This window comes from Podarcis gaigeae (assembly GCF_964106915.1).
Source record: "Podarcis gaigeae genome assembly, chromosome: 2".
NCBI classification, from domain to species: Eukaryota; Metazoa; Chordata; class Lepidosauria; order Squamata; family Lacertidae; genus Podarcis; species Podarcis gaigeae.
Genome location: NC_139679.1, coordinates 14818269 through 14843243, shown reverse-complemented (window position 1 = coordinate 14843243; position 24975 = coordinate 14818269). Strand labels below are relative to the sequence as shown.

Genomic DNA, 24975 nt, shown 5'->3' with positions numbered 1-24975 from the left:
TTTTGTTTTGATCCAGCAGGACTCTTCTTAATGGGTCTGGAAGGCCTGAGTCAGGCATTGGCAAACTCGGCCCTCCAGATGTTTCGGGACTACAACTCTCATCATCCCTAGCTAGCAGGACCAGCAGTCAGGGATGATGGGAGTTGTAGTCCCAAAACATCTGGAGAGCCGAGTTTGCCAATGCCTGGCCTGAGTAAATATCCATGTTTTCATCAAGTTCCGGAAACAAAGCACTGTCAGTGCTTGTCTAATTTCCGAGAGGATGGGTTTTGCACAGAGTGGGAGCCCAATGTAGTAAGAGAAGGCCCTCTCTCTGATCACTGAAAGATGGGCATCCAGGCATGTTTGCCTGGGCACTACGCCCTCTCAGATTGTTTCTCAATGAAGTGGCCCTTTGTCAGGACATTGTGCCTTGCTGGCATCTCAGTATATCCAGCTCAGCTTCCTCAAAGATTTACCGTATTTTTCGCTCTATAGCACACACTTTTCCCCCTTCAAAAATGAAGGGGAAATGTGTGTGCGTCCTATGGAGCGAAGACGCCATAGCCCTGCCACCCTCTCCCGGCTGGAGAAGTGACGCGCGGCTATGGCAGGAGCCTCTATAGGCACGCGTCACCTCTCCAGCCGGGAGAGCGTGTGGGGGGGGGGCTAAAGAAGCCCGGCTTACTCTCTCCCGGCTGGAGAGGTGACGCGCGGCTATGGTGGGAGCCTCTCCGCTGCGCCTTTCCGCTGCTCCCTGACCTGCTCTTTGGGGCTGGTGGTGGGCTTCCCCCCGCCAGCCCCAAAGAGCAGGTCGAAAGGAACCGACCCCTCTCGCTCTCCAGGCTTCCAAGGTAGCCGCCTGAACGCACCTTAAACGGCACCTTGTTTTAGAGCGGGAAAACAAGAGGGGGAAAGTTCTCCCCCTCTCTGCGCAGCGCCTCTTGCCGCTTCGCTGAAGGGGCGCTGGGCAGAGAGGGGGAGAATTTTTTTTTTCATGTTCTCCCCCCTCTAAAACAAGGTGCTTCCTATTGTCCGGTGTGTCCCATGGTGCGAAAAATACGGTAATTTTTTCGCCAGTTGTGCGAAGAGCCTCTCGTTGTTCCTCTTCGTGACACTCCTGTGCTGGTTCCTGCCCCATTTTGATGTGCCCTGGGTTGAAAATCTGCTTGCAGGTATTGATGTGGCCTGGAGGAGGTCTTCCTGTGAGGCAAGAGGAGGCAGCCATCTTGTGCGTCAGAATGTGCATGCCAGTATAAGTCAGAAGAAGGAGTCAGGGCATATCTGGTGCATGGTTGGGAAGTTCTCTTGCACATGTCCTGTTGAGATGAACAGGAGCAGTTGCAAAGAGTATGACTGTCCTTAGGGTACAGTCTTGTTCTATCTCTAAACTGTGTTGAAAAACGAGGTGTCTGCCGCCTATCCTCCAAGATGGTTTTGTTTTAAGTTTTTCGTGTGTGCCAAATCTCAAAGTTGGTTTTTTTTAATTGTTTAACCCCATCAGTTAACAAACATGGATACGTATGCTATAATGTTATTGTTTTAGTTAAATAAATTGTTTCAATTATTATTAAAGAAATAACATTTTTCTTTTTCCAATAAAGTACAGCAGAAAAGTTGCCCAAATATAAGCAATCATTTCATAATTACCTGTCTTTGTATTTCTAACAGTATAACCAAATCAGTAATTTTTGATATAACTGTAAAAACTTACTATTCCAAAAAGGAAACCTTCATCTGGTTGTAAATATTAAGATTATACCAGCAAGAATGAGTCTTTCTGTTAAAAATGATTTAAATCAAGTCTTCCTGACTAGTGATTTCAATCAAGTCTTACTGATTAGTGATTTAAATCGATTTGATTTAAATGAAATCCGCCCTGATCCCACACAATGTTGTTCCTAAAACTTCTGTAATCCCCATGAGAGCAAGGGATGGGAATATACGGTAAATATACAAAAGGATCAGCTTGAACTGTTGCATTTATTTGTGTCTCCTCGTAGTCTTCCCCTGCCTCCTCCAGATGAGCTTGACAAATTGTGACAGCAACAGTAGCACAGACGTGGCTTAAGGCTACGTCTGCTTTAGCAGCTCACACAAGTCCAGGGGGAAGGGGCCTTGGCGCCAGATACACACTGTGTGCAGACATTGGGTTTTCGGCGATTTAGAGGTGGAATTGGATGGTATTTCCTACGGTTTGGGGTGCAAGGTGTGTGCAGGTGATTGCCTGGTTGAAACTGATTTTGCAGGATTTGATAGCGCTTCAGCGTGCGCCCCTCAAAAACGCTGAAACCGTTTCTCAGCAGCGCCTCTGAAACCGGTGCAACAGGTGGAGTGTGTGTGTGTGTGTGTGTGTGTGTGTGTGAGAGAGAGAGAGAGAGAGAGAGAGAGAGTTTATTTCAGTGTATCAGCAAATGTCTGCCAGATATTATTTGTGACAGGTTACGCATTTCTCCACCAATCTGTCACAAGCGGATGCCTGGAGTAATTTTTCTGAACTTGCTTTGAATTTGGTTTAATTACCGTATTTTTCGCTCTATAACACTCACCCGACCATAACACGCACGTAGTTTTTTGAGGAGGAAAATCCGTAGGCATGCCACCCGTAGGCATTCCCTCCATAACATGCACAGATATTTCCCCTTACTTTCTAAGAGGAAAAAAGTGAGTGTTATGGTGCAAAAAATACGGTAATTAATCTGTTTAGTACACGAAGGGGAGGGTGCTTGTCTGCATTTTATATAGACGCTATATGTAAGTGCCCAGACTTTGTGTGTGTGTGTGTGTGTGTGTGTGTGTGTGTGTGTGTGTCTGTGTCTGTGTCTGTGTGCACTGTGGGAGGAAGAAATCTTGTAAGCCTCATAGTGTGACTCTAACTTCCCCTCCTTTTCAGCAATTCCATAACAATTCCTCTCTCTCTCTTCCACCCCCCCATGCCTTTTCACTTGTGATGTAGTCTGCTTAATTTCCTGAGTCCATTGACTTGCACACGATTGTGAGTGCACTAGTCAAATGACAATCGGTGTTAGAAACTGGATGAAAAACGCTATTCGCCACATGGCTCCTGGAACCTAGATTATGGGTGCAAAAACAGAATTGCTAGTCGCCTTTTTTCCAGTTAAGCAGCACTTTCTTTCTTTTTCAAAACACATGAACTAATACACAATTCACATCAGTGGCACATTTTTAATATCACATTTGTCATAGCAATTCTTCACTGGATGCGGGTGGTGCTGTGGTCTAACCGCCGAGCCTCTTGGGCTTGCCGATCAGAAGGCCGGCGGTTCGAATTCCCGTGACGTGGTGAGCTCCCGCTGCTCGGTCCCAGTTCCTGCCAACCGAGCAGTTTGAAAGCACACCAAAAAGCGCAAGTAGATAAATAGGTACCACTCCGGCGGGAAGGTAAACGGTGTTTCCGTGCGCTGCTCTGGTTTCGCCAGAAGTGGCTTAGTCATGCTGGCCACATGACCCGGAAAAAGGCTCCCTCGGCCTGTAAAGCGAGATGAGCACCACAGCCCCAGAGTCGTTTGCGACTGAACTTAACTGTCAGGGGTCCCTTTACTTTTACTTCACTGGACACCACAAACATAAATGGGGCTCAGCCCCAGCCAGCCAGATGGTGGAGATGTCAGATGCCATCTTCAACTGGTCGCAAGTGGCTGATTTTGAACACTGATGACAATGGTCAAAAGGTATCACTTTAACATAAGTTATTGCTGTGAAAAAGTCCTGGAGTGGGATGGATCAGGCTGCTGCTGTTTTCTTACATAGATCAGGGATGGGGAACCTGTGGCCCACTAGATGTTGCTAGACTACAAGCCCCATCATCCGTGATCATTGGCCTTGCTGGCTGGGACTGGTGGGAACTGAAGTCCGACAACACCTGGTCTCCCCATCCCTGACGTCAGTCATCAGTTGTGTCATTCTGATCTCTCGGCAATATCTATACACCATCCAGAGTATCTGGGAAAACCCAACCAGAAGGGTGGGGTATCATCATCATCTCAATTTTCAAGGCAGGAATTGCACTGTAATGCTTTTTACAACTCTGCTTCGCCCTCTTGCCCCTGTGTGTGTGTGTGTTGAGTCGATATGTGAACTTGGAAGTGTAGAATTGTGTCCTGAACATGCATGTCAAACCTCCTTCAGTGGCTCAAGTGTCCAAAGGAAATATCCTTCTGCTAACAAACAGAAAATGTAATAATAATAATAATAATAATAACAACAACAACAACAACAACAATAATAACAACAATAATAATAAATTTTATTTGTATCCCACTCTCCCCGGCCAAAGGCAGGCTTAGAGTGGCTAACATCATATAAATAAGACAATATGCATAAAAACAAGCAATCAATCAATTAAGATACATCCCACACTTAATTCAAACAAATTAAAATTAGAACTGGACAAGTGGCAATCTTCAGGTTAAAACTGAAAGTGGTTAATACTTGCCACGACCAACTGTTTCTGCTGATATTATAAGGACCTGTGAGCGGGTTGGGAACCTCCTCCGTTCTTGTCCTTATACAAAGAGAAAATGAGTCAGACTGAACCCTGACCAAAGGCCTGGCAGAACAGCTTCATCTAGCAGGCCCTGTGGAAAGATGTCAAATTTCGCAAGGCCCTAGTCTCTTGTGAGAGACCATTCCACCAGGCCGGGGCCACGGCCGAACCTTGTTGAACGGTTTGATAAATACTGGAGGTTGTTAATTGAGAACAAAATGCAGCAGTAGGGGTTCATCTTGGACATATCTTATGTCTGGAGAGTGGGGAGCCGGTTTTAGAAAATTGTATGGAATTGAATTCATTTGGAAATGGTTTGTAATAATTTGGGAAATCAATAAAATTAATTGGCAATAATAATAATACAACCTTGCTGAACCAAAGGTTCTTCTCTCTCTCCACCCCCCCTTCCCTCGCACATCACATTTAGACAGTGGCCCTTAGTAAATCGTGGCCACAGTATGAGGAAGGATGAAATAATTGCCAGCACATGGCCATACCAGATGATACCAAAAGGTTTACTTGCAGTGGTTATAGGGTAAAACCAAGCCACCAACCTATGTCAGGTTTGGTGTGAGTGCTATTCCTTCCGAAGATAATAGCAGATGTATCATTCATTTATATAATTTCTGCTATGGCTTTACTATGCTCAAAGGGGCTCACATATTGATTAAAACGACAATGACAGTGAAACCCTATTAAAAATAAAACTAGCAATTCATCACTTTAAAACCACAATAAAAACAAATCCAATTACAGTGGAACCATAAACGACATCCTCCACCAGCAAAGAAACCCCTCCCCCAGAAAACATTGCAGCAGTATCCCCTCCCTCTTTTTAAAAGTGTGTTTTATGTAGCTTTTGTTCCACCACCTTGAGTTCATGCCATAACCTTGGGGGCAGTGATTGAAAAGGCCCTGCTAACTCGGTATTGTCAATGCAATGTCTTGGCTAGCAGGCAAGAAGGACACTGACAAACTGGAACGTGTCCAGAGGAGGGCAAGCAAAATGGTCAAAGGCCTGGAAACGATGCCTTATGAGGAACGGCTAAGGGAGCTGGGCATGTTTAGCCTGGAGAAGAGGAGGTTAAGGGGTAGCCATGATAGCCATGTTCAAATATATAAAAGGATGTCACATAGAGGAGGGAGAAAGGTTGTTTTCTGCTGCTCCAGAGAAGCGGACACAGAGCAATGGATCCAAACTACAAGAAAGAAGATTCCACCTAAACATTAGGAAGAACTTCCTGACAGTAAGAGCTGTTCGACAGTGGAATTTGCTGCCAAGGAGTGTGGTGGAGTCTCCTTCTTTGGAGGTCTTTAAGCAGAGGCTTGACAACCATATGTCAGGAGTGCTCTGATGGTGTTTCCTGCTTGGCAGGGGGTTGGACTCGATGGCCCTTGTGGTCTCTTCCAACTCTATGATTCTATGATTCTATTCTATGATTCTAGGCAGGCACTGCGAATGGATCCCTCTTTCCCAGATCTCAACAACAGGACGGCTAACTCTGTTTTTTATTTCTTTACCTTTTATTTAAAAACATATATACCGCTGTATCATTTAAAATGTATCACAGCTGTTTACAACCATATAAAAACATAAAGCCATCAGTGCTTTTTTGCTGGGGGTCCTCAAGGGCACACAGTACCAGCACCTTTAAAAGAAAATGTTAAAAGTTACAGGCACTTACTGTAACAACTTCATGGTGAGTACTGGCACTTTTTTCTAGGGGGGAAAGCACTGAAAACCACATACTAAAATCATAAAAAGTTAAAATCACGTTAAAAGTAAAAGGATACTTTGCATGCTGAAAGGCTCAGGTTCAGATATCTCAAGATAATAAAAAACAGCAACAACCAGGCAGCAGGTTATGGAAAATACCCATCCTCTGGCCAAGACTCTGGAGAGCTACTGCCAGTCAGAGCAGACAATATTGGTGAACAAATAAATTGATATAAGGCAATATAAAGGTAAAGGGATCCCTGACCATTAGGTCCAGTTGTGGCCGACTCTGGGGTTGTGGCGCTCATCTTGCTTTACTGGCCAAGGGAGCCAGCGTACAGCTTCCGGGTCATGTGGCCAGCATGACTAAGCCGCTTCTGGCGAACCAGAGCAGCGCACGGATACGCCGTTTACCTTCCCACCAGAGTGGTACCTATTTATCTACTTGCACTTTGGTGTGCTTTCGAACTGGTAGGTTGGCAGGAGCTGGGACCGAGCAATGGGAGCTCACCCCATCGCGGGGATTCGAACCGCCAACCTTCTGATCAGCAAACCCTAGGCTCTGTGCTTGAACCCACAGTGCCCATAAGGCAATATAAATTGATATAATTCCTCTGTTCATTCAGACAGAGCCTTTGGCCTCAAGGTTGCTTTGCAGTGCCTGGGCTTCAGACCATTGCTGAGGGCAGCATGGCCTTTGAAGCAGGGGCAGATTTCTGCACCTTGCTTATGCCTGGTGTGCTGAGCTCTGGCATCCAGCCTGCAGTGAGAGAACCGCCCCACGGGATAGCCGTGACTTCATTAGGGGAAGCGTGCCTATTATTTATTCATCAGCTGTTTAAAGTGGGAAAAGATGTTCTTCACGCCATTGGGTTAATTCCACCCATTGCCACGTGCTCTGTTTTCTTTTTACAGAGTGAATGGCAGCAGGCCTTTATTCTCCATTTTTGGGAGTAGCTACATTTCATTACGAGGGACGCAGGTGGCTCTGTGGGTTAAACCACAGAGCCTAGGACTTGCCGATCAGAAGGTTGGCGGTTCAAATCCCCGCGATGGAGTGAGCTCCCGTTGCTCGGTCCCTGCTCCTGCCAACCTAACAGTTCGAAAGCATGTCAAAGTGCAAGTAGATAAATAGGTACCGCTCCGGTGGGTAGGTAAACGGTGTTTCCGTGTGCTGTTCTGGTTCTCCAGAAGTGGCTTAGTCATGCTGGCCACATGACCCGGAAGCTGTCTGCGGACAAACGCCAGCTCCCTCGACCATTAAAGCGAGATGAGCGCCGCAACCCCCGAGTCAGTCACACTGGACCTAATGGTCAGGGGTCCCTTTACCTTTACATTTAATTACAATGCAATTTCTATTTAATTTTTATTCTGACCTTTGCCCGCGGCGCTGTACATAGCCCTCTCTACTCCCCTATTTTATCCTCTGAACAACCCTGCGAGGTAGTTTCCGTTGAGAGGGAAAGAGAGAGAGAGAGAGAGAGAGAGAGAGAGAGAGAGAGAGAGAGAGACTGAGTGGCTCAAGGTCACCCGGCGACAGCCTCTTGGCGAAGTGGCGATGCTGGGTGTCTCGGATGCTAGTCTGACTACGACACCGCCTTGACCCGCAATGTGGGAAGGTAGCTTCAGCAAACAGTATTTGGGAAGTGAGCAAACAAATTTCAGCTAAATATAAAGGCCTTTAATGTAGGTCTAGATTTGCTTGCATATGTGCAAGGATGGAAGGATATACGGTGGTACCTCGGGTTAGGAACATAATTCGTTCTGGAGGTCCGTTCTTAACCTGAAACTGTTCTTAACCTGAAGCACCACTTTAGCTAATGGGGCCTCTGCCGCCACAAGATTTCTGTTCTCATCCTGAAGCAAAGCTCTTAAGTCGAGGTACTATTTCTGGGTTAGCGGAGTCTGTAACCTAAAGCATATGTAACCTGAAGCATCTATAACCGTGTTTTTCCGTGTATAAGACTAGGTTTTCCCCCTAAATAATTTCAAAAATTAGGGGGCATCTTATACAGAGTGAGACTTTTTAAAAGAGGCCCCGTGAAATGTGTACTTTGTATCCACAGGGCCTCTTTCAAAGGACTCACTCAGTACATGGGGCCATCTCCCTCCATTTTCTTAAATCTGTGTCCACAAATATAGGGGGCATCTTATACATGGGGGCCTCTTATAGACGGAAAAATACGGTAGGTAGGACTGCCATATGGCAACGGACATATGGCAACCCTAATATAGTTCTTTAATACAGATAGTAGCTTGTAGCCAAATTAGTGTTAATTCTGTTGCTCCATTAGCACAAGGATTTACCCGTTTGCAACGTGACTCCTCCCTTCTCTTTCCCCCATAGAATCGAACTGCTAGGTTGGCAGGAGCAGGGACCGAGCAATGGGAGCTCACCCCTTCATGGGGATTCAAACTGCTGACCTTCTGATCGGCAAGCCCTAGGCTCTGTGGTCTAACCCACAGCGCCACCCGCATCCCTTCAAGAGGAGGCTAGGCTAGGACAAAACATCTTTTCTTGACATAGTTTTCTATATGCAAGGAGTTTTTAAATACATGTATCAAGGCACATTCAATTAAGTGAGGCCCACCTCCTTCCTGAAATCCAGAAAACAGTTTATCTGCTGTGTTTGAAGAAGGCCACAGCAATGGCAGACCCTTCAGAAGGAGATGGGACACTGAGCCTCTTGGGCTTGCTGATCAGAAGGTCGGCAGTTCAAATCGCCGCGATAGGGTGAGTTCCCATTGCTCTGTCCCAGCTCCTGTCAACCCAGCAGTTCAAAAGCACACCAGTGCAAGTAGATAAAGAGGTACCACTGTAGCAGGTAGGTAAACGGCATTTCTGTGCGCTCTGGCTTCCATCACAGTGTCCCGTTGCACCAGAGGCGGTTTAGTCATGCTGGCTACATGACCCAGAAAAGCTGTCTGCAGACAAATGCTGGTTCCCTCGGCCTGAAAAGCGAGATGAGCACCGCAACCCTATAGTCACCTTTGACTGGACTTAACCATCCAGGGGTCCTTTACCTTTTTTTACCTTTTAGTGGGCAGGGTATCAAGAGACTCTTTGTAACCATCTGCAGCCATGGCCAGAAGAGGTGAGAGGAGTGGTTGTTTGCTGAACCTCCCCAATTCATGGGGTGTGTGGGAGAGATAAAATGTACAGCTGAGACCTCCAGGTTGCAAAATAGAACCCCATAGGGAAACGGCCTAGAGCCGGAGATGATGGGATCTGTAGTTCAACAGCTAGGGCACAGTTTCCCCATCCCTTCTATAGAGGGTCAAGATGTACACAATAGAGTTGATATACAGTGGTGCCCCGCAAGACGAATGCCTCGTAAGACGAAAACTTGCTAGAAGAAAGAGTTTTCCGGTTTTTGAGTCGTTCCGCAAGACGAATTTCCCTATGGGCTTGCTTCGCAAGACGACTTCTTGCGAGTTTGTTTCCTTTTTCTTAAAGCCGCTAAGCCACTAAGCCGTTAATAGCCGCTAAGCCGCTAATAGCCGTGCTTCGCAAGACGAAAAACCGCAAGACGAAGAGACTCCCGGAACGGATTAATTTCGTCTTGCGAGGCACCACTGTATATTTCAATAGCCGAAATACCAGCAGGTGCATTTTCCTCCTGTACACCAGTTTAAGGTAAAGGTAAAGGTACCCCTGCACATTCGGGCCAGTCATGCCAGACTCTAGGGTTGTGCGCTCATCTCACTCTAGAGGCTGGGAGCCAGTGCTGTCCACAGACACTTCCGGGTCACGTGGCCAGCGTGACGAAGCTGCATCTGGCGAGCCAGCGCAGCACACGGAACGCCGTTTACCTTCCCACTGGTAAGCGGTCCCTATTTATCTACTTGCACCCGGGGGTGCTTTGAACTGCTAGGTTGGCAGGCGCTGGGACCAAACGACGGGAGCGCACCCCACCACGGGGATTCGAACCGCTGACCATACGATCGGCAAGTCCTAGGCGCTGAAGTTTTACCCACAGTGCCACCCGCGTCCCTGTACACCAGTTTAGGAATCCATAATTTGCAGCTGCTTGCCAGCAGATGTATGCTGATGGCAGATGCAGTACAAATAGCACTCTGTGAGTCATGCATGAAAACTGTGCTTCATTTTCCACGTCAGAAGAATATATAGCTCTCAAAGTGGCCTTACATATCCGCCGTGAAGAAAGCGAATTTGGAAAGAGCAGGACGTTTGAAGGGCAACGAGGACAGTCTCCTCCAGGAAGACCAGCTAATTGGGGGAGAAGGTTTTGGACCCTCCGGCCCCTTCTCCCAATCAATTCCACCTTTCTCCCGGGACGGATGATGTATTTTTCATCTGGCAGCAAGAACAGGCTCTCTAGCTGCCAACTCCAGTGACCTCAAAAAAGACCCCTCCCAGCCCCCCGATCTCCGTTTCTGATTGGTGGTTCGAGTTAAGGAGTTGAGGAGTTGGGGGGTTGGGCCTTGTTGCAAAGGAAATTAAGAGGTGAGGGAAGGGAGGTGTTTTTTTGGAGGGGGTGATTTCGGGGCAAGCAAGGTGGAAATCGTAAGCAGGGCAAAGAAGTCAGACTGAGTACAGCTGTAGAGAACTTTGCTGAAGACTTGGCAGCAGTTCCTGCGATTCCTTTGCCCAGTCTGAATCTTCTGCCACTGGAGTTCTCACCTATGATTCTACTCCCCAGGTAGCACCCATGGCAACCACTATGCTTCTCTTTTGTTTTTATTTTTTAAAATAATATTTATTACTTTTATAGATTACCAAAAAGGAAAAGGAAAAAAAAAGAAGACAAAAGAGAGAAAACAAAAGAGAAAAAACACAATACAATAAAATATATAGACAATGCAAAACACAACCTAAACCCAAAACTAAACACATTAAACTAAACTAAACAAACCCCCCTAACCCTAACCCTAACCCTAAATAAAACAAAACAAAAACAATTTAAAAACATACATACCCCTTTCCATACTCTATCTTTCATTCCCTTGTTTCCTCGACCTCCTCCCACCTCCCTTTTTGTATTCCAATTCTTTCCATCTTTCTCCCTTTTTTATCATATTATAAAGAACATATTTTTTAACCTTATTTACCATTAAAACCAAAATACTTATATATGCTTAACTCCTTATAACATTTCTGCTAAGCCCATAAAATATCATTCCACCATTTTTCTATCACTCATTAGTTTTACCATATGTCTATATATAAACTTTAAACTTCCCAATCTTCTTCCACCATCTCCTCTCCCTGGTTTCGGATTGTGCCAGTCCTTTCCGTCAACTCCATATAGTCACTAGGCTTCTCTTTTGTCCTTAAGCTGCAACTATTTTGCTGTGCAACATCTTCCTTGCTCCTGACTTCATGCTGGGAGGAAGAGTTGGGTTTCATTGCAGTGAGAAAGCGTGCAATGGTGTCTGCAGTATTTTGTTCCAGACTAAGCCTGCCCGATTTAGGAAGCTACTGGTGCAGAAGAACCTGTCGCCCTCTGGATGTCGATGGGACTTCGACTCTCACCAGCTCCAGCCAGTATGGACAATAGTCGGGGGTGATGGGAGTTGTAGTCCAACATCTGGTGCGCTCCAGGTCCTCCATCAGTGGCTTAATCTGGATGGTTAAGAGTGTGGTGCTGCTAATGCTAAGGTAGCCGGTTTGATCCTGTATGGGACAACTGCATATTCCTGCATTGCAGAGAGTTGGACTAGATGATCCTTAGGGTCCCTTCTGAGGTCCAGCGCCGAGGGCCTTCTGGCGGTTCCCTCATTGCGAGAAGCAAAGCTACAGGGAACCAGGCAGAGGGCCTTCTCGGTAGTGGCGCCCGCCCTGTGGAACGCCCTTCCAGCAGATGTCAAAGCGATAAACAACTACCTGACATTCAGAAGACATCTTAAGGCAGCCCTGTTCAGGGAAGTTTTTAATGTGTGATATTTTACTGTATTTTTGGTTTCTATGGAAGCCACCCAGAGTGGCTGGGGAGGCCCAGCCAGATGGGCGGGGTATAAATAAATTATTATTATTATTATTATTATTATTATTATTATTATTATTATTATTTTATAATTCTAATCTGATTGCCAGTGATTCTTTCCAGAGTTTTAGGCCAAAAGTCTCTCTATCACCTGCTGAGCCCCTAGTAGTAGTAGTAGTACAGTGGTACCTCACGTTAAGAACTTAATTCGTTCCAGAGGTCCATCCTTAACCTGAAACTGTTCTTAACCTGAGGTACCACTTTAGCTAATGGGGCCTCCCGCTGCCACCAGAGCACGATTTCTGTTCTCATCCTGAAGCAAAGTTCTTAACCCGAGGTACTATTTCTGGGTTAGCGGAGTCTGTAACCTGAAACGTCTGTAACCTGAAGCGTCTGTAACCCGAGGTACCACTATAGTAGTAATTTATTACTTATACCCCGCCACCTGGGCAGCTTCCAACAGGATATTAAAAACACAATCAAACATCAAACATTAAAAACTTCCCTAAACAGGGCTGCCTTCAGATGTCTTCTAAAAGTCAGGTAGTTGTTTAGTTCCTTGACATCTGAGGGGAGGGTGTTCCACAGGGCGGGCGCCACTACCGAGAAGCCCCTCTGCCTGGTTCCCTGTAACCTCACTTCTCACAATAAGGGAACTGCCAGAAGGCCCTCGGCGCTGGACAATGGAGGTGGAGATGCTCCTTCAGATATACTGGGCCGAGGCCGTTTAGGGCTTTAAAGGTCAGCACCAACACTTTGAATTGTGCTCAGAAACATCCTGGTAGGCTGTCATATTAAGTCCTCATTTGGCTTGGTTCATCACTTTGTTGCAAGCCTGCACAGCCTTGGTGCAGGCCTGTTCTGCGGCAGGGAGAGGATAAATTGTTATTTTGGATCCTAGGAATGTACACAACTGCCTTATCCCAAGTAGGCCCATCTGGCTCAGTACTTTTTTTTTTTTAGTAAGTTGAGACCCGCGTTGCCACCATTATATTTATCATCTCTATAATATGAGCTCAAAATACATGCATCCAAGAACCTCTCCACAGCAATGCCACTGATATACTGCATTAAATCCTGAGCGCTGTATGACAATGAGGTGAATGGATAGCTTGTGTGCTGGGCCCAGGGGTAATCCGTGAAACGCGGTCCAGGTCCAGTCCAGGATCCAAAGGTTCCGCTGGGAGTTAGTCCGACAGAGCCGAGGCAGGACATGAGGCATGAAACCAGGCAAGGACAGGTACAGTATCTCAGGCATGATCTGGCATAAAGCAATCTCGCTCCTGCAACCTGGGGCAGGGTCGGACAGCCTTTTATCTTTGTTGGGGTAGCGGCCAGTCCTGATCCCCCGGCCACTCACCTCCCTGTTTCACCCAAAGGCAAGCACTCCTCTTGCGAGTACTCAGGTCTCTCCTTCTCTCAGACCTTAGTCTCTGCAGCTCGGGAGATGTCGGTGGGTTACTAGACCCAGAGGCCGCCTCAGCCTCTCCTGACCCAATTGGTAGTGGAGCAGCTGTAAGTGAGGCAACGAGGTAATCCCCGCATGTGGAGCCAGGGCAGACTCAGGCCCCTGACTCGGCCCAGCTGGTGTTTGTTGCAGGGGAACCTGTGCAGACTGGGACTCTTCTGGATCAGGCCTCCGACTTGGTTCAGATGATGCCTGAGGCAAAGGATCCGGTGCGGACTGAGTCTCCTCTGGTTCCGAGGCCGAGCCCGAGTCCCAGACCATTACAGCTTGGTTGCAGTGGCTCTTTGGGGTCTCCCCCAGCCCGATCAGAGGGTCCCAGGGATTGAACCTGGCACCTTATGCCTTCAAAACAGACACACTGATGCTGAGCTACAGCACTTCGATGAGTTGTGCATCTCCTGTTTTGCCAGTTCTCTCCCAGCAAGCTTGACAGCCCTTCTGGGTTCTTCCACCATGGCGTCCATCCTGGGCTGAGTGAGTTTTGGCTGCATGACTCCCCTGCCTTGCCTATGAGGTCCTCAGTGGGAGCTGCTGCCATCAAGGAGAACTTGCCTCCACCCTGCGCTATGTGTGATCTAGCTGATCAGCCCCACTGTCTTGCCTCAGAGATCCAGAGTGGGGTTTGTGCCTGGTAACATGAGGGAAGACCAAGGATAGGGGGCAGGAAATGCTTCCCAAATAATCCTGGAGTCTGTGTTGACATCTTGGTACTTCTGCTCCTGAAACGACACTTGACCAGGATTGTATTGTATGAAATCTTTTGCAAGCTGCTTTGAAGGCCTCTCAGTGCTGGAAAGTGGGATATAAGTATTCTGAATGAATAAATGGGCCTACTGCTGAACTACCCCTGAAGAAGAAGTAATGCTACAAACTGGTACACACCGATCTTCCTATCATAGCTGTCAACGTTTTCCTTTTTTTAAGGGAAATTCCCCTATTCCAAATAGGATTCCTTGCAAGAAAAGGGAAAAGTTGACAGCTATGCTTCCTATGTCTGCAAAATTCTCATTGGTTCTGATGCCACTGGATTTGAAGGCTACAAAACCAAAATGTGCACTTGCAAGGAAACTCCAGGGTTTTTTTTGGTTTTTTTTAAATAACATTTTATTAGAAGAATTTCATTTATAAAAAGATAGAGTGAGAAGAAAAGGAAGAAAGAAAAAAGTGAGTAAGAATGAAGAAAATTTAAAAAAAAAATACTGTTACATTACCACACATTAATATACAGATGTGTGTATTCTTTTTATCCCAATACACATACAATTGTCAATAACCTAATATATTCTGGGTAAACTCATTCCGAATATCATTGTGTTTACACAAAGAAAGTCTGCGTCTATAAGCTGTCTGTTCATATGCTGCCAGTGTTGTCATGTTGTCAAGACATTGATTAAGGGAAATCGTATCTCTGTTCTTCACATTCATCAGTATCAACCTCTTGGCCGCCGTTAGGGCTTATGGAATCCATTTTTTGCTGTCCTGCTGTCAATTTCCCTACAATGGCTATATAGTTCTAGATTACATCTCCAACATTGTCCAGATTACATCTCCAACAAAGCATTGTCCAGATTACATCTCCAACAAAGAGCAGTGTTAGATAGCAAACTCCAGTTGCACAGGGCTCCAGCCTGGTTGTGCGGAGATCTTTGCGTGCACAGTGATTTGTACAAAGGCTCTGTGGCTAGAAACAGCCATTCTGTTCACACGAACCCTTGGGATCAGGGCTACTTGGCAAGTCCCCACTCCTGTGTTGAGGAACATGGAAGCAGTGGTGCTAAAAGTGTGCTTATGTAATGCTCAGATGTTCAGCACAGGCCCAGCCTGCTGTAAGGGGATGGGGAGCTAGGAACAAACACTCTCATGCCTGCTCCCTGGAAACTCTTAGGCTCCTCATACAGAGCTTGTTCATCACAGAGGTTGCTTTGCTTCAAGAAGCGAGCTGCCCGATTGCCACGCAGCCATTTCCAAGGGCCAAATGTCCAATTTGTCATGATCCTGGGCACGACTGCATCGAACAGGCTAATGATGATGCTTTCAGAGCTTCAATTGCTGCGGTCGCCGTTTGATGCGAGCGGCTTGGAGCAGGAGATAATTGCAAGAGAGGAATTATGATGATAGTCAGCTCCGCCGCCGTGTCCTTCAAGCTCTAGAAAAGTCACAGCAGTTTGCTCAAAATCCCATCAAACAGGGTTTGTTTTGCACCTGCTGTGCCTATTAAAAGGTGTTTGTGATTTTCGGATGAGATCAGCACACAGAGAGCGACTGATACGCGTCCCACAAAAGCAGACATGACGGATGGCTGCTCCAAGCGAGTATAGATGTACCAAGCACCACATGATTATACAGGTCTCTTAGGAGCACTTCACAGATATTTTTTATATGTACACCTGAAAACGAATATTCTGGTAGATTGCATGTAGAAGTTTGCACCCTTGAGTGATTCTTACCTGGCTGGAATGTTTCATTGAACTGTGATAATACAGTGGTACCTCAGGTTACGAACTTAATTCGTTCTGGAGGTCCGTTCTTAACCTGAAATTGTTCTTAACCTGAGGCACACTTTCGCTAATGGGGCCTTCCACTGCCGCTGCCGCTGCACCGCCGGCCCCCAATTTCCATTCTCATCCTGGGGCAAAGTTCTCAACCTGAGGTACTACTTCCGGGTTAGTGGAGTTTGTAACCCGAAGTGTTTGTAACCCGAGGTACCACTGTACCTCTATGTGTCAGGATGAAGGACAGAGGGTTGTGTCTGATCACACCAACTTTCGTCACATCCAGAACTGATATGTGGCCCCCGGAAGGCTGTCCACAGTGGAATGTTGCCCTCCGATGAAATGTAGCCCTCCCCACTCAACGGTCCTCCAGATCTTTTTTTCCATGATTTTCAGTTTTGTACATCTCAATAATTTGACAATCATTTTAACATTTCAAAGCTCGACTTCCTTCCCCCTCTTTCTGTGGTTCCTTAAATTTATTTATTTTTATTTTCTGCATATTCCAAATCAACTTAATTTACTCATTTTTTCTTCTACTTTAAATATATACTCTTATAAAACTGCAGGCTATTATAATAATCCTGCCAATGTTCTTATCTATTTACAGGTTTTTTTGTAAATATTCAATAAACCATTTCCATTCTTTTATAAAATGCTTGTTTCTTATATTTTCAGCAAGTTTCACCATTTCTGCATATTCCATAAGTTTTTGTCTCTATTCTTCTTTAGCTGGGACTTCTTCTTTCCATTTTTGGGCAAGTAACATTCTTGCCGCTGTAGTCACACACATGAATAAATTTCTATACAGTTTAGGTAGTTCTGTCCCTATAATTCCTAAAAGGAAGACTTCAGGGTTGTTGTTTTTTACAAACGTTATTTTAAATATCTTTTTCAATTCATTATATATCATTTCCTCTAGATCTTATCCCTACTTGATATAATCGCTTTGAGACACGTTGGTGTAAATAGCAACAAATAAGTGTAACAAATAACACATTTGCTTCCTTCCCTTTATGTAAGAAGCTGAGGCTGCAATCCTACCACCTCTCACACCACAAGCCAGTGTTCAGAAACCCCATTGGTGGAGCAGAACGCTTGGCAGAACTCAGGCTAGGAGTTCAAACTTGTTTCCAGCATAATGTTGAGCTCCTGAAAAAAATTAAGCACCACATGTAGTTTTCAGGTCATAGGTAAAGGTAAAGGGACCCCTGACCATTAGGTCCAGTCGTGGCCGATTCTGGGGTTGCGGCACTCATCTTGCTTTACTAGCCAAGGGAGCCGGCATACAGCTTCCGGGTCATGTGGCCAGCATGGCTAAGCCACTTCTGGTGAACCAGAGCAGCGCACGGAAACGCCATTTACCTTCCCGCCGGAGTGGTACCTATTTATCTACTTGCACTTCGACGTGCTTTTGAACTGCTAGGTTGGCAGGAGCAGGGACCAAGCAATGGGAGCTCACCCCATCGTGGGGATTCGAACCGCCAAACTTCTGATTGGCAAGTCCTAGGCTCTGTGGTTTAACCCACAGCGCCACCCGTGTCCCACTTTCAGGTCATACCTGATACCTTTTAGCAGGCATATTCTGGCCCTTGTTTCTTTAAAAAAGATGAACAGGCCTCGGTTAACTTCATCTGGTGCCACTTCTGGGGTTGCCAACAATCGGAGGAACCTGTCGTGAGCATTGCCACCTTTGGCCGACCCCTACGCCTCTGTCACCTGCTGCCCCCAGCTCCTTTCCTTTCTCCGTAATATCCCAGGCCCTTCCCTCTCCCCTTCCCCCCCCCCCGTTAATATTTTATAAAGTGGAACTTATGAAAAATTCAAATTGACTCTGGGAATCGTCTTGCTCCATTTAACAAGGGTGACGGCATGTCTGGCTCCCCTCCCAGGCCCAGGCAGATGAGGGGCTTTTTGGCATCCCAGCCGGGGCTTCGCTCACGTGAGGCCCTGTGGCCCAGGCGATTGGCGAGGACGCCGCGTCGTCGGGGAGATTTGCAAGGCTGTTGCAAGGCAAAATGTGGCAGGGGACCCAGATGGCTGCGGGGAGGGTGGGGGGAATTGGGGAGGTGGTCTTGGGAGCTGGGCACTTCTTGCTGGACAAGACGCAAAGAAAGCGTCACTATTTCTTTTTCATCTCCTAAGTGCTCGACTGTTCTCAGCTTATATATCTTTCTGGGCAGCAAGGAGGGGGCGGTGGCTAAGTGGTCCTTTTCAACGGCGAAAGGCTTTCTCAATGCTAAACAGCAGAGTAGGTAGGTAAGGATTAGTGGAGCTATTCTGAAGGACCCTCCAAGTGTCCCTGTTTTCCAGGGACAGTCATGGATTTACAGAAGCTGTCCCAGTTTCTGACTTAATCCCATAACATCCCGCTTTTCCTTAGGACATCTCTATTTTCATCAGAGAAATGTTGGAGGGTATGGAGTTATGTGACACACACAAACCTGAGCCAAGGAGATAAGTAACTACATACAACCTTTAGAAGACATCTGGATGTCGCCCAGCAGAGGGAAGTTTTTTTAATGTTAAATGTTTTATTACTTTTTATATATGTAGGAAGCTGCACAGACTGATCTGCCCAGTCAGATGGGTGGGGTAAAGGTAAAGGGACCCCTGACCATTAGGTCCAGTCATGGCCGACTCTGGGGTTGCGGCGCTCATCTCGCTTTATTGGCTGAGGGAGCCGGCATACAGCTTCCGGGTCATGTGGCCAGCATGACTAAGCCGCTTCTGGCGAACCAGAGCAGCGCACGGAAACACCGTTTACCTTCCCGCCGGAGTGGTACCTATTTATCTACTTGCACTTGGACGTGCTTTCGAACTGCTAGGTTGGCAGGAGCAGGGACCGAGCAACGGGAGCTCACCCCATCGCGGGGATTCGAACCGCCAACCTTCTGATTGGCAAGCCCTAGGCTCTGTGGTTTAACCCACAGCGCCACCCACACGGGGTATAAATAATAAAATTATTATTATCATCGAATAAGATGTCCCTATTTTCATCGGAGAAATGTTGGAGGCTATGCAATGGGCACCAGCTACTGTGCTATGGTGTCTTTGTAAAAACAGGAAGCTTCTGTATATCAAATCCGACCATTGGCCTATCTAGGTCAATATTATCTAGGTTGATTGGCAGTGGCTTCGCAGGCTTTCAAACAGGAGTCTGGAAATGCCCGGGATTTGACCTGGGACGTTCATCGAACACTGGTGGGAGGTAAGGAAATTTTACCATCAAGAAAGATGCATTAGTGGGCAGTAGGTATAAAAAGGTTGACTACCCCTGATTTATGTCATTGCAGCAAATTTAAAAAGGGGGATTCCAATCACAGTTAATTATGTATTTTTCGCTCTATAAGACGCACCAGACCACAAGACGCACCTAGTTTTTAGAGGAGGAAAACAAGAAAAAAAATATTATGAATCTCAGAAGCCAGAACAGCAAGAGGGATCGCTGCACAGTGAAAGCAGCAATCCCTCTTGCTGTTCTGGCTTCTGGGATAGCTGTGCAGCCTGCATTCGCTCCATAAGACGCACACACATTTCCCCTTACTTTTTAGGAGTGGAAAAGTGAGTCTTATAGAGCAAAAAATACAGTACTTTGCATTTGCCAAGTGCTTCTGAACGTTCAAAACACTTCACACACATGAATGTGCCACAGCCGTTACAACAGCCTTGCAAAGTCAGCCAGCATTATTATTTCCCTATTGCAGTCGGAAGGCCTTGTGTTGGGAGTGGCTGGCCCAAGGCTGCCTAGCGAGTTTATAACTGAGGAAAGATGGAAGAATCTGAATTCATAGCTCCGTTTCTTAGCCACTGAGTTTTGCAGCTCTCAAGTTCCGGCAGCCATACAGTCATTCTTCCACATGGAGGCACCAGTTCTCATCAACGGTGCCCCCATTTCAGCTGGGCCAAGTCTGCCATCAATGTTCTTTGGGCAGTAGAGATTTAGGATTGTCACAGGGTCACATCAAGCTTTGCACTAGAGTTGAGTTCTGCAGTTCCGTCAAACTTGCAGTGTTGTCCTCTCACAGCTTACATACTTACTCCAGTGACTTTGTCAGATCTGCTTTGTTAGCTTCTGGCATTTTTGTACTACTCAAATAACTATACTATCCGTATTTTCAGGGCTCCTCCAAATGACCCATATATGGAGCATTCTTCTAGGTTTCCCTGCCCAGAGCTTACCTGGAGGTTATATTACATATGGCATTTATTGAGCATTCATTCCGATTTGTTTTCAGGGAGGTTACACAACAATTAGCATTCATCCTGTGTTCCTGATTTGCTTGTGGGTTATTTACTCACCTTCTTGTTGTTCATTCATCTCACGCTTTTCAATGCATTTCTCACCGCTTTCAAAACTCCCAAAGTCCAGTTGTTGTTGTTTTGGGGGGAAAGGGGGGATTTGTTGTGTGAGGGCAACAGAGTACTTTAATTCCCTTTTAAATGCACAAACCTGAATTTTTGGTGTGGCTGAATCACTCTTGGAAAATGCTAACAGTTTGGTAGCGCGCTCAGTCCCACATTCTCAGTTGTCATGGTATTTTGACCCTTTTGAGACATATCGCTTCCTGCAATCTTGTCCCACCAACCTTGTGATATAGGAGTCTCATATCAGGTCAGATTGTTTGTCCATCTGGCTCAGTATTGCTTAGGCCAATTGGGTAGCAGCTCTCCAATTTCTCAGGAAGAGGCCAGTTCCCATCTTATGCTGGTACCTGACCCTTTTAACTGGCCTTTATTTAATTGCCACAGGCACAGCCTAGGAATGTCTATGTGCAAAACATGCAATCTATCACTGAGCTATGGCCCAATCACCCCAAATAACTTGTTTTCCATTTGAGAGGCCACTATGCAACATGATTGCAAACAAAAACAGGGGAGAGAGAAAGAGAGGGGCTGCTGGAATAAAGAAAGTCTGCACAAAAGAGGTTCCCACAGAACTAGACAAATGTTGAATTGCGATTGGTTTTTTAAAATATGTACAGCTTCATTTCTTAGGTCTGAAGGAAATGGATCTAGCAAAGGCATTGGTCTTCTGGATTTCGCCCATCCCTACTGTTGGCGTTTGACTTGCCAAAAGAGTGGGTAAAGAAGCTTTATTGAAGGATGCAGCGCATTCTTATATGCCTCTTCCATCTAGCCATGATCTGTTTAGCTGCAAATTCCCCATGAGGGATCAGCGCTGAGCTGGTAATCGCCTTTGAGATTGGGAAGCCGACTGTGATACAAGCTGGAGGAAGGGGAACAGAACCAGGGAACTGCAGGACCCCCAGTGACCTCAACTGGAGTCTGCTCACAAGCATTCACAACACACAACCATGTACAGGGCCTTCCTACATCACCACCACCTTACAATCCCCATAAATGATGACGAAAGGAGGATCTCAGTAGGAAAAGAACCCAGAAGACAAGGTCTGAGGGGCAGTGAACTGGCCGCCTCCTTAAAAAGTTTGCTGACCCCTGATCTAGGGAATGGAGCCAGTTAATGGCAGGCAAGCTCATCTAAACTTCTTGCTTATCCAATTTAACTGAATTTCAAGCCCAGTCCTGTGGGTAGTAAAAAGTAAATTTGGCTCAACTGTGCTCTGTGTTTTTGTTCAATCCAGCCTCCACCCAAAGGCTTTTTGGGATTTAGAATTTGCTGTGTTTACTACTACGTCCTCATGATTCCTTCTCAGCCTTTGTATTAATACATACAGATTTATTTATTTTTTACAAAGGTATTTGTTTTCAGATAGTGCCCACTCCAGATGTGACAATGCACAAGCTAAAATATTTGTAACCCATCATTCCTCATGATTGCCATTTTCCTTGGCAAAAACTGACACCAACTGTTTGGGATAGTTATCTGCCAAAGCAGATTTACCATTTTCATTGCAATACGATTGATTTCCCAAACTGTTGTGCATTGCACATAACCTTGAATCCTACAACTGTTTCACATTGCTTCTCATTAAAAGTACAGAGTCAGTTGTGTTTGGCTCCAGGCACAAAGAGAAACTAGCTGTCCATTCAATTCAACTTACTATCTCATTATGTTCTCCATTCAAAACAAACACGGGCTAGATAGTTTACATCTATCTAGCCTTACTAAGGGATGCGGGTGGTGCTGTGGGTTAAACCACAGAGCCTAGGACTTGCCAATTAGAAGGTCGGCGGTTTGAATCCCCGCAGCGGGATGAGCTCCCATTGCTCGGTCCCAGCTCCTGCCCACCTAGCAGTTCGAAAGCACTCCAGTGCAAGTAGATAAATAGGTACCGCTCCGGCGGGAAGGTAAACGGCGTTTCCATGCACTGTTCTGGTTCGCCAGAAGCAGCTTAGTCATGCTGGCCACATGACCTGGAAGCTGTACACTGGCTCCGTCGGCCAATGAAGCGAGATGAGCGCCGCAACCCCAGAGTCGGCCATGACTGGACCTAATGGTCAGGGGTCCCTTTACCTTTACCTTTACCTTTACCTTTAGCCTTACTAATGCTTGTCATAGCCCTCCATTCAATAGATACCTTGCCCAATCCTGCTCAGCAGGTCACTGTTTTTGGAGAGTGTAGAAATCATCGATAATCATTGAGAATTTTGCTGTTGCGTTCCAAACATTTATCCTGCTGTGTAAATAGACAACAGTTACATTTCTGGAAGTTAAAGCAATAGCTATTCATGACTTCCCAAGAGTTACCTTGTTTTAGATCTCAAACATCCCAAGGTAGGCACTGACTTATCCAAAGTGACAAAGAAAACGTTGGGAGCTTCCGGACAGGGCTTAATTTGCAAACGGGTCATTGAGACATCACAAAGAATCATTGGCAGCAATATGCACACACGCTCCAGAAAGGGTAAATGTGAATTAAATTGGAGTGAGGAGCATTTTGATGCCAACAGTATTGTGTGGAATATGGAGGGGGAAAACTTACATGCAAGAGGAGCACTGATCCCACAATAAACACCTGTCTGGAAGCACCCATAGAAGCTAAGCAGGGATTTTGAACATGGTTTCCACACATGCAGAACCAATATTTGCTCCACCCAGCAAGAGAAGGGGGAAATTCTGCAGAGTCTCTGAGCTCAGAGCTTTGCCCTGCTGCAGGGAGGGAGGTGTGCATGTGATCTGCAGTGTGCTGTCTCTTGGCCCATTTTCTCATATACAGCTCATTTTTCGTTCTTTTCGTTGCTGCCACCAATTTCACTGTTACCACCAAACTGGCAAAAGGTCCATAACAGACTTTTCTGGGGCAACAGTGATCCACCATCCATACCAGGGGTCAGCAACTTTTTTCAGCCATGGGCCGGTCCACCATTCCTCAGACTGTGTGGGGGGCCAGACTATATATTTTTTTTGGGGGGGTGAACGAACTCCTGTGCCCCACAAATAACCCAGAGATGCATTTTAAACAAAAGGACACATTCTACTCATGTAAAAACACCCTGATTCCTGGACCGTCCGCTGGCTGGATTGAGAAGGCGATTGGGCCACATCCGGCCCACGGACCTTAGGTTGCCTACCCCTGATCCATACTCTCTCCATTATGGTCTCACGAGCAGAACCTTGAGAACAGGGTGGAACAGTGGTAATAACACTCTCCCTCTAGACAGGGCTTCCACAGTGCTCCTTTCTTAAGAGAAGGGCGCACTCCCAACTTTAATGTGCATACCCATTTACATGCACTGAGTTTTCCTCTTCATTGCTACAGGAGTTGTAGTCCAAAACAGGTTGAGGGCACCAGGTTGGGCAAAGGCCAAGGATAGCTCAGTCAGCAGACCATGAGACCCTTAATCTCAAGGCCCCATGTTGGGTAGAAGATTCCAGGGGGCTTGGACCATTGTGGTCCCTTCCAATGCTACTGGGGTAGAAAAATAGGGGGTTGGCTTTTGCTGCCTAACTCCCCAGAGTCCATGGTTGGCCAGAGAAGAATGGAAGGAAGCAGAATCAGTAAAACATTATCAGGTATCCTGGCAGGCAGGAGAGAAGCCTCACTCTCAAATCTCTGTTGGAGGTGGCTCCTTCTGTGATGTATGTATGATGCCGTTGGGTGGTCTTTGGCTAAGGGGTTAGGCAATGTTTAAAGTCTATAAGGGGGTGTAATGGTTCTAGGGGTTGCTCGTGCGTAAGTTGCCGCCACTCCTGGCTAAGTTACCTGGTTGAACCCTTTCTGTCTGGACAGCCTCTCACTTCGTGGCTGTCTCAGTCACTGGCAGAATCCGTCAGTGGGCGTTTCTTGAACTTCTTCCAGCAAAGAAGTTCTTTGACGCCAAGTCTCCTCCTACTCTCCCTGCGCGGAAGGGAAGGTGTGGGCAGCGGAGGACCCGTGCTCTCCCCGCTGGTCTCTGGCGAAGAGTCCTGGAGCCTCCTCTTCGATTTCCCCATCTGCCCCCCTTCACCACTGGTGTTACGCTGATTTCCTTCCCCAGCAGATGGGCTGCCTCTCTCCCTACTGGGACCCTCTCCGGCATCACTCTGGAGCCTTCCCTCTGCCTCTGGCTCCGATGGCAGTTCCCTGACAGGGGGCTTGCACACCTTTGTTCTGGGTCTTTCCTACCTCCTTGCAAAAAGGGGGGCAACTCTTAGAATAATAAAGATCTGGCTTACTTTCACCGGATCCTGCTTCCATCCATTCTTCTCTGACTGATCATGGACTCAGGGGACCCAGAGTCGCTTGGGGAGTTGGGCAGCAAAAGCCAAACCCCCCCCCATTTTTTCTTCCACACTACAATTCTGTGGTCGTAAGAGCTGCGTCAGATAAGGTGTGTCTGTGTTTGTAAGCAGGTACAGCTTGTCATAAGCAAAGGTACTCCTGCCCTGTTTCCCTCTTAAAAGGTAAAGGGACCCCTGACCATTAGGTCCAGACGTGGCCGACTCTGGGGTTGCA

The 24975-nt window shown here is 46.6% G+C and overlaps 1 protein-coding gene and 1 long non-coding RNA gene across 2 annotated transcripts in view; one reads left to right on the top strand and one right to left on the bottom strand.

Moving 5' to 3' along the window:
• MAP3K12 (mitogen-activated protein kinase kinase kinase 12) overlaps positions 1–24975 on the top strand; it is a 107777-nt gene that overhangs the window by 18152 nt on the left and 64650 nt on the right. The gene's annotated exons all lie outside the window — the stretch shown is intronic.
• Positions 9668–12155, bottom strand: LOC310840027. The gene is made up of 2 exons (XR_014561772.1): positions 12049–12155; positions 9668–9782 (listed from the first exon to the last, which is right to left on the bottom strand). It is a non-coding gene; the product is annotated as an uncharacterized lncRNA (long non-coding RNA).